Consider the following 7491-nt stretch of genomic DNA (forward strand, 5'->3'; position numbering starts at 1 on the left):
GTTTCTAGTCCGTGAGACTCCAAATGTATGCTATGGTATTAGCTATCTATGGCCACGGCTAACGCTGTGTAACAAACAAGAAGCCCTCATAAGCAATATACTTATTGTTCATGCATCTGTTGGTTGGCGAGGAGGCTCTGCTCATCTGGGGTGGGCTCATTCACGTATCTGGTGGTCATCCAGTTGTGTTGACTGGACATTTGGGGTAACTGGCCTTTGTCCATGTGTTCTGTCTTCCAACAGGCTCTCCCAGGCATGTTTTTATGGCGACTGTGGAGGGTGCAAAAATGCAAGCAGAGACATTTTTTCCCCCAAGCTTATGCCTGCATTATGTCTGCCAAAATTCTGTCTGCCAGAGAAAGTCACATGGCTGGGCTAGGGTCAGAGCAGGAGGGCACTGCAAGGTTACATGGCCAAAAACACAGGGCTTTAATGCAGCCCATGAACACAGCCTGTACGTGTAACAAAGTAACTTCACAGTTCATAGTTAAGCTGATACAAGCAACATCTTTGCAAAGAGCAAACATCTAGCCTTCTCCCTGCTCCAAAAGACAGAACAGCTGCAGAAAAGTCCAGGGAAAACAAAGCCATCTGAGAGGAGGGAGAGCAAGAAGTATTTACTGACAATGCTCAATTTGTAATCCACGTTCATTTCAAACTCAAAAGGACGTATTTACAATATGCCAGGTTTTCATGTCCCCACCCTCCAGTGGCATCTCTGCAGCAATAGAAATATCAAGCTTTCTGCCTCTTTCAAAAGCGAGGGCCTGTGTTTGCAAGGTAAACAAAGGGTAATGAAACAGCAAATGGCAGAGTGTCAAGTTGTTGGAAGGTGTCTTCCCGGGATGCCACGGGGACGCGGTTTCATTCTGGTCTCATTTAACATCTTCATTAATGATCTGGAAGAGGGAGTAAACAGCACATTAATTATAATCACAAGTGTTGCTAAATTGGGATTTGGTGCCTGCACCAAAGAAAGGGACTCTGAAAGGACCAGGCAGGAGGTGGATCCGGCTTGGAAAACCTGAACGGCACCTAGGAAGAAAATCACAGCACATTTCAGGGGAGGAAACAAGGCACTTGGAAGCAGTGAGGCCAAAAGGCAAGGAAGCTGCCTGAAATCCCTTCTGGAACAACCTGAGGTATTCACAAATAAACCCAAGAGCGAAGTGTTTATGGCAAGGAGGTAGCATCCAGGATTGAGATGTAAGCAAGCAGGAGCGGGAGATGGGGGGACAGCCATAAACACACCAGGGACCAGGGGCACTTGAAACTTTTTCCCCCATAGCCTCCTTCTCCCTCCAGGATATTAGCTTCTGAGAACAGGGGTTTGTGTTGATTTGTTTTCTGCTATAGCCCCAGCACCTGGAATAATGCTTGGGACACAGAAGTCACTCAATAAATACTTGTGAAACGCATACCTGAATGAATGGATGAGGGAGGGACGCTGGGTGGCTTCTGAAGGAGAGAGGCTTTCTCTCCAAGAGGTAGGAGCCAGCCAGAGATTGATTAGAAACTGAAACAAACAGGGGCGCCTGGGTGGCGCAGTCGGTTAAGCGTCCGACTTCAGCCAGGTCACGATCTCGCGGTCTGTGGGTTCGAGCCCCGCGTCAGGCTCTGGGCTGACGGCTCAGAGCCTGGAGCCTGTTTCCGATTCTGTGTCTCCCTCTCTCTCTGCCCCTCGCCCGTTCATGCTCTGTCTCTCTCTGTCCCAAAAATAAATAAACGTTGAAAAAAAATTAAAAAAAAAAAATAAAGTCTTTAAAAAAAAAAAGAAACTGAAACAAACAAAGCAACAAAGTAAAAATTGGGGAAGGGGAGGAAATGAACAAAGTGAAAATCAGGAAGGGAGCCTGTTGGTGTTATTATACAAATAAACAATAGTGTAAAAGACTTAACGGTAATGCTTATGGGTGTCTGTCACTGTCTAAGTGGCTTTGTACACATTATCTCATGTAATCATCACAAGAAAACTACCGGGTGTGTTCTATCATTGCCCTTGTTTTAGGTCCGAGGCACAGAAAGATTAAGGAGCTTTCCAAGGTCACATCCAAGGTCCTCTCGGTGGTGAGATTCATTTCATTTATTCATTTCAAGTAGGATTCACACCCAGCAAGGAGCTGCACCCAGGACTTGAACTGATGACCCTGAGATCAAGACCTGAGCGGAGAGCAGAGGTCAGACGCTTAATTGACTGAGCCACCCGGGGTTGAAACCTGTGTAACCCTATTTCCTGTTCTCCACGACCATTTTACATGGCCTGCCATATTGGTCTAAAGGGAAGGTTGGCAGTGGAAGAGACAGAGAGGGAGAGAAGGCTGAGGCGAGATGAGGAGAAGAAGAAGGCAGGGGGAGGGGGGGGGGGGAAGAAAACAGAAAGGAGAAGTAAACAAACACAGAATAGGGCAAGTGACTTTTCTCCACCTCCCACTCAGGGAACCACTCGCCAGCCAGCATGAGCGGGAGGTTCGACACAACACGGCTCTTCTCCCTGGAGGCGGCTCATGGTCTCTGCCCTAAATATCACGCTAGTATGTAAAGCTAGATGCTTTTTTGGTACAAAATGCCCCTTAATTCTAACCTGCATACTTTAGCCGGTGTTCAACTGAAGAAACCATCGGTAGTCTTTCTGTATTTTCTTCTTTATTCTTCTATTTCTTTTGTGCCTTTTATGTAAGAAATCTGGAATTTTGTATTTTGCCTGTACGTTATTCATTATTTCCTGCACATTATTGCAGGCCTCTGTCATTTGTATATATCGAGCGTTAAGGACATAAAACCACATAGACTGTACTTGATAGGTGATTTAAGGACTTTCAAGGGTGATTTTTTACAGGAATTGTTTTCTGTCCCTCTCTTTGGCTTTCAAATAAAACCCCCACCATTCTGGGCTTCTCCTCCTTTGAAACCACTCTGTGCTGCTTACCATTTTTGCTCGTGGCTCTAATTTTAAAACAATCGTCTTTGTTTTGTCTAGTATTTATTATGTGAATACTTGAAGGTCATGAATTTGACTTCTGTCACCAGCAACTAGAGGCAGCATGGTCTGTGGTGGGGCGTGTTGAAGCTAAGGCAGAAACAAGCTGTGATTGATGAGAGAATCCTGGAAACATCAAGAAACAGGGTCCAGCCCCCACGGTACCCAACAGTGCTCTGGTTGCTGAAATTTGTCCTCTACTTACAAAAGTTTCTTCCTGAAATTACTTTTTTTCTTTTTTCTTGCCTGCTCAAATTGAGTTTCCGTCTCTTACAACCAAACAATTCCTTCACCATGCAATGACCTTACAATCTGTCCAATTTTAAACAGTCCATGCTTTGATCCTGGCATTCGAATGCTAACACTGATGGGGGGAAAGGGATCAAGTTATCAGTGTTCTGGGGGATGATGGGAAACCATTGCTCTGAGTCTTTCTCATCCTGGGCTCATCTGGAAATCACTGTGAATCAACTCTAAGCTCCATGCCTCAGTTGTGAAAATATGCCCCCGGAGGAGACTTCCTAAGACCGATTTAAGGTGGTATTAAAAAGCTGCTCCCCACAAATAAAGATGGCAATAAAAAAAAGCATTTCTCAAAGTGTGTTCCTGTTAGAATAGGGCAATCATATCATCTGCCCTCCAAACTGGTACACTTTGGGGCGTGAAAGGGAATGCCTTTCACAATCGTGCAAGGACAGTGGGCATAAGACAGGGTAATCACACCCTATGTACAATGTGCCTCAGCAAACAGAGTTCCTTGGCCCAAAAAGTTTGCTCACTTGAGTTCCCTTCTTGAGGGTCACAGTACCCGTTCTGTTAAAAGTTCTGAGTCCCTGGGGCACCTGGGTGGCTCAGTCAGTTGAGCTTCCGACTTTGGCTCAGGTCATGATCTCACTGTCCGTGAGTTCGAGGCCCGCGTCGGGCTCTGTGCTGACCGCTCGGAGCCTGGAGCCTGTTTCCGATTCTGTGTCTCCCTCTCTCTCTGCCCCTCCCCCGTTCATGCTCTGTCTCTCTCTGTCTCAAAAATAAATAAACGTTAAAAAAAAAAAAAAAGCTCTGAGTCCTATAATAAAGAAGTCCACTAAATTTTATCTAAGCCCAGTATTTCCCAATTTATCAGATTATGAAGTTTTTCTTCTCTTTTTTCCTTCCCCGCTCTCCTCCTCCTTCATGAAATCTTCATTCTCAGTAACACTTAGTACTACCCCCAAGGACTCAGTGTTCTGTAGAATATCCTTCAGAAACTGCTGACCTTGAGCATATCTTATTCAGATACAGAGTCACCTGCCACCTAAAGGAACAACCCAAAATCTAAGGCCTCCGAAACAAAAATATCTTCCCACCAAGCTCCCATTTGCCTGAAATTTCTACCATTATTTTCTCCTTTAAGGACCTTTTAAAGGATATGCACGTTGTAATGGGGTTAGGCATTATGTCATCTGGAAGGAATAACTCATTAGCTAGCTAAACATTAGCAATAATTAGTTTATCTGAATAGCCACTTACCACCCATAGATTTGAGCGGGGAACGGGTCCCCCAGGACTTCTCTTCATGGGAGGAATGGGGGATAGGGTCTGGCCGGTGCAGTACTTTAGTGGAGGGTAATATTCATACGGTTCCCAAACTTCACTCCACCGAAGATCACTTCTCTTCACTTACTCTCTCCTATCTCGTTTTAAAAGATGCTGTCTCTCAAATAAACTGAACTTACTCAATAGTAACATTTGTTTAACTTTGTATTATATTTCCTTCACCTGCTTTTCACCTTTTTTCTTCTGAGAATGCTTCTTCCCAGTGTCAACGTTGAGGTTCTAAAAAGGGTATTCATGGGGCACCTGGGTGGCTCAGTCGGTTAAGCATCCGGCTTTGGCTCAGGTCCATGATCTTCCGGTCTATGAGTTCGAGCCCCGCTTTGGGCTCTGTGCTGACGGCTCGGAGCCTGGAGCCTGCTTCAGATTCTGTGTCTCTCTCTCTGCACCTCCCCCGCTCACACACACACTCTCTCTCTCTCGAAATAAATAAACATTAAAAAAACAAATAAAAATAAAACATAAATAAATAGGGTATTCATGATCTAAACTCTTACCTTTCTGGACTTCTGGACTAGTCTAAGGGTAAACCCCCAGACCAAGCTGAGTCCGTCAGAGAACTTCCCTGGGATTTGTTATTATTATTATCATTATTATTAATTATTATTTAAATACAGTTGACATAAAATAGCCTATTAGTTTTAGTTACACATCATAGTGATTTGATATTTTCATCCATTACAAAATCATCCCCACGACAAGTCTAGTTACTACCTGCTACCGTACAAAGCTATTACAGTATTATTGACTATATTCCCAATGCCGCACATGACATCCCCATGACTTACTTATTTTGTAACTGGAAGTTTGTACTTCTTACTCCCCCTCACCTATTTTGCCCATCCCCCTACCCGGTCCCCACTCTGGTAGCCAACAGCTTGTTTCCTGTACCTGTGAGTCTGTTCACGTTTTGTTTGCTTTGTTCATTTGTTTTGTTTTTTAGATTCCACGTAAAGGTGAAATCATAAGGTTTCTCTTTTTTTTTTTTCTCATTGATTTTTGACATTTGGATCAGAAGGAGCAAGTCTCAGTCCCCCTGGGATCTTGGAGCAGGTTTCTCAACTGTTATGGACATTTGGGGTCGGATAACTTTTTGTTTTGGGGGCTGTTCCGTGCATCGTAGTATGTTTAGCAGCATCTGCGACCTCCACCCACTGGATGCCTCCCTCCCCCCAGACATCTCCAAGCGCCCCCTGCGGGGTAAAATCCCTCTCCGTCCCTGGCGGAGAACCACTGGTCTCGAGAATGAAGCCCACACTCAGAGGACAACACAGGTAATAGAGCCAGAGAATGAGAGAGTGTCCTGGTGACATTTGAGGCCCCCGTTCCAGCTGTCCCCAAGGCTCAGCATACCCGAGTTCTTCCTGTGGATTGATTTCATGAGCCAATAATTCCATTTTTCTCCCCCTAAGCCGGCTCAAGTCGGATTTCCCTAGTTGCACACAAGAGTATTGCGTTCATCTATACTTTCCATTTGGATTTTTGACAAACTGAAAATAGCTCACTTCCCGGCTCTCCTCCTTCTGTCTCCCCACCCCCACCGAGCCGGCCCACGATTACCCCTATGAATCGGAGTTCCCTACGCCTGTACCAGACGGACAGGTCTGAGGCACGAAGGAGGACAGAGGTAGGAAAAGTGAGCCAGATCTACTGTGCACACAACAGAAGCAGTTCCTCTCCTGTCTCCAGCAAGCAGCAGAGGTGGGCTTGCCTAGAGATTTTTTTTTTTTTTTTTTTTTCCTTGCAAAGGGGGCTAGGGGTTGTGGAGAGGGGGGAAGCAAGTTTCCCTTCAATGGTGGAAATAAGCTAAGGAAAAGCTAGAAAGCACAGAGAGCGAATACCTCGATGGCAGAGGAGGCCTTTCTCCGGGACTGCTGCAGGCTGCAGGGAGTTCCCAGGGTACCGAAACCGAAACCGGTGCCCATGCCTCCCGCAGCGAGGAGAGGCTGTGGCCTGACCTGCCAGACATTGCCTTCTTGAGCCACAAGGTCCTGAGCCTCTTGGGTCAAACCCCCAGCTCTGCTCTAGGACTGAGCTCCCTGGCGCACCCACCCCCAAGGGCATAGGCCCGCTGACAGCTGAAGTCTCTTAGGCTCACTTTCAGCACATCTTCCGAGCTTAGAGCGGGGTGCTTGGAGCGGGGCAGGGCACGCCAGGACAGCCAGACGTTGTTAAAATACTGGAATGCTTCCACACTGGTGGATAATGCTATTCTGAGCCAACTGGGCATGCCTTGGCCCCCGTGGAACCCGACCCCCGGGAACGAAAGAGTTAATGGGGCACAACAGGTGGCTCCGGGGACCCTGCTTCCGAGCAAGGCTGTTTGCACCTTGGCGGGTGCCGATGCCTTGCTGGTGGTAACTTATTTTGAATAGCCAATCTGAAAGGGAAAACGGAATTCTGGAGGAAAGGGGCGGGAAGGTGGCAAAGACCTCACGTTATCTTCCACTTCTGCTTCGCAATGGTCCCGCGATGTCACCTGTTCGTGGCGCTCGACGCCATTTTGCGCCTACACTTGGACATGAAGGCGACTTGGCTCCTGCTGCAGGCGCTCCCCGGGGTGGCGGGCGCGGTGGAGAGCACAGGTGACGAAGAAGATGCTGCCCGGGGACTCCGCTGATGGACGGATGCCTGCATTCCCTCTAGAGGTCCCGCTGGGTTTCTGCGGGCTGCCCAGGGGTTGGGACCCACTGGCGGTGTGCACTTGCACTCTCTTTTGGTGCTCCCTAATGGGCTCACCTGGGCAAGTCCACCTCATAGGAATTCAGCTTCCCTCCCACCGCAGGGGAAGCACACTCATCATCCTGGCCATGTCTGGGCTTTGCTGCGGTCCGCTGAGCCACGGGGGCCACCTGTGGCCCACGGGACGGGTGCTACGAAATGGAGCTAAAATTAGACTGGAGGGGGATTCATTGTGGTAATTT

General features: G+C 47.3%; 1 long non-coding RNA gene across 1 annotated transcript; it reads right to left on the reverse strand.

Annotated features, from left to right (window-relative positions):
- Positions 1 to 630: 630 nt before the first annotated feature.
- On the reverse strand, positions 631 to 1519 carry LOC122468445. The gene is made up of 2 exons (XR_006293245.1): positions 1422 to 1519; positions 631 to 899 (listed from the first exon to the last, which is right to left on the reverse strand). It is a non-coding gene; the product is annotated as an uncharacterized LOC122468445 (long non-coding RNA).
- Between the last annotated feature and the right edge of the window lie 5972 nt (positions 1520 to 7491).

This window comes from Prionailurus bengalensis, chromosome B1 (genome assembly GCF_016509475.1).
Source record: "Prionailurus bengalensis isolate Pbe53 chromosome B1, Fcat_Pben_1.1_paternal_pri, whole genome shotgun sequence".
Taxonomy (NCBI): domain Eukaryota; kingdom Metazoa; phylum Chordata; class Mammalia; order Carnivora; family Felidae; genus Prionailurus; species Prionailurus bengalensis.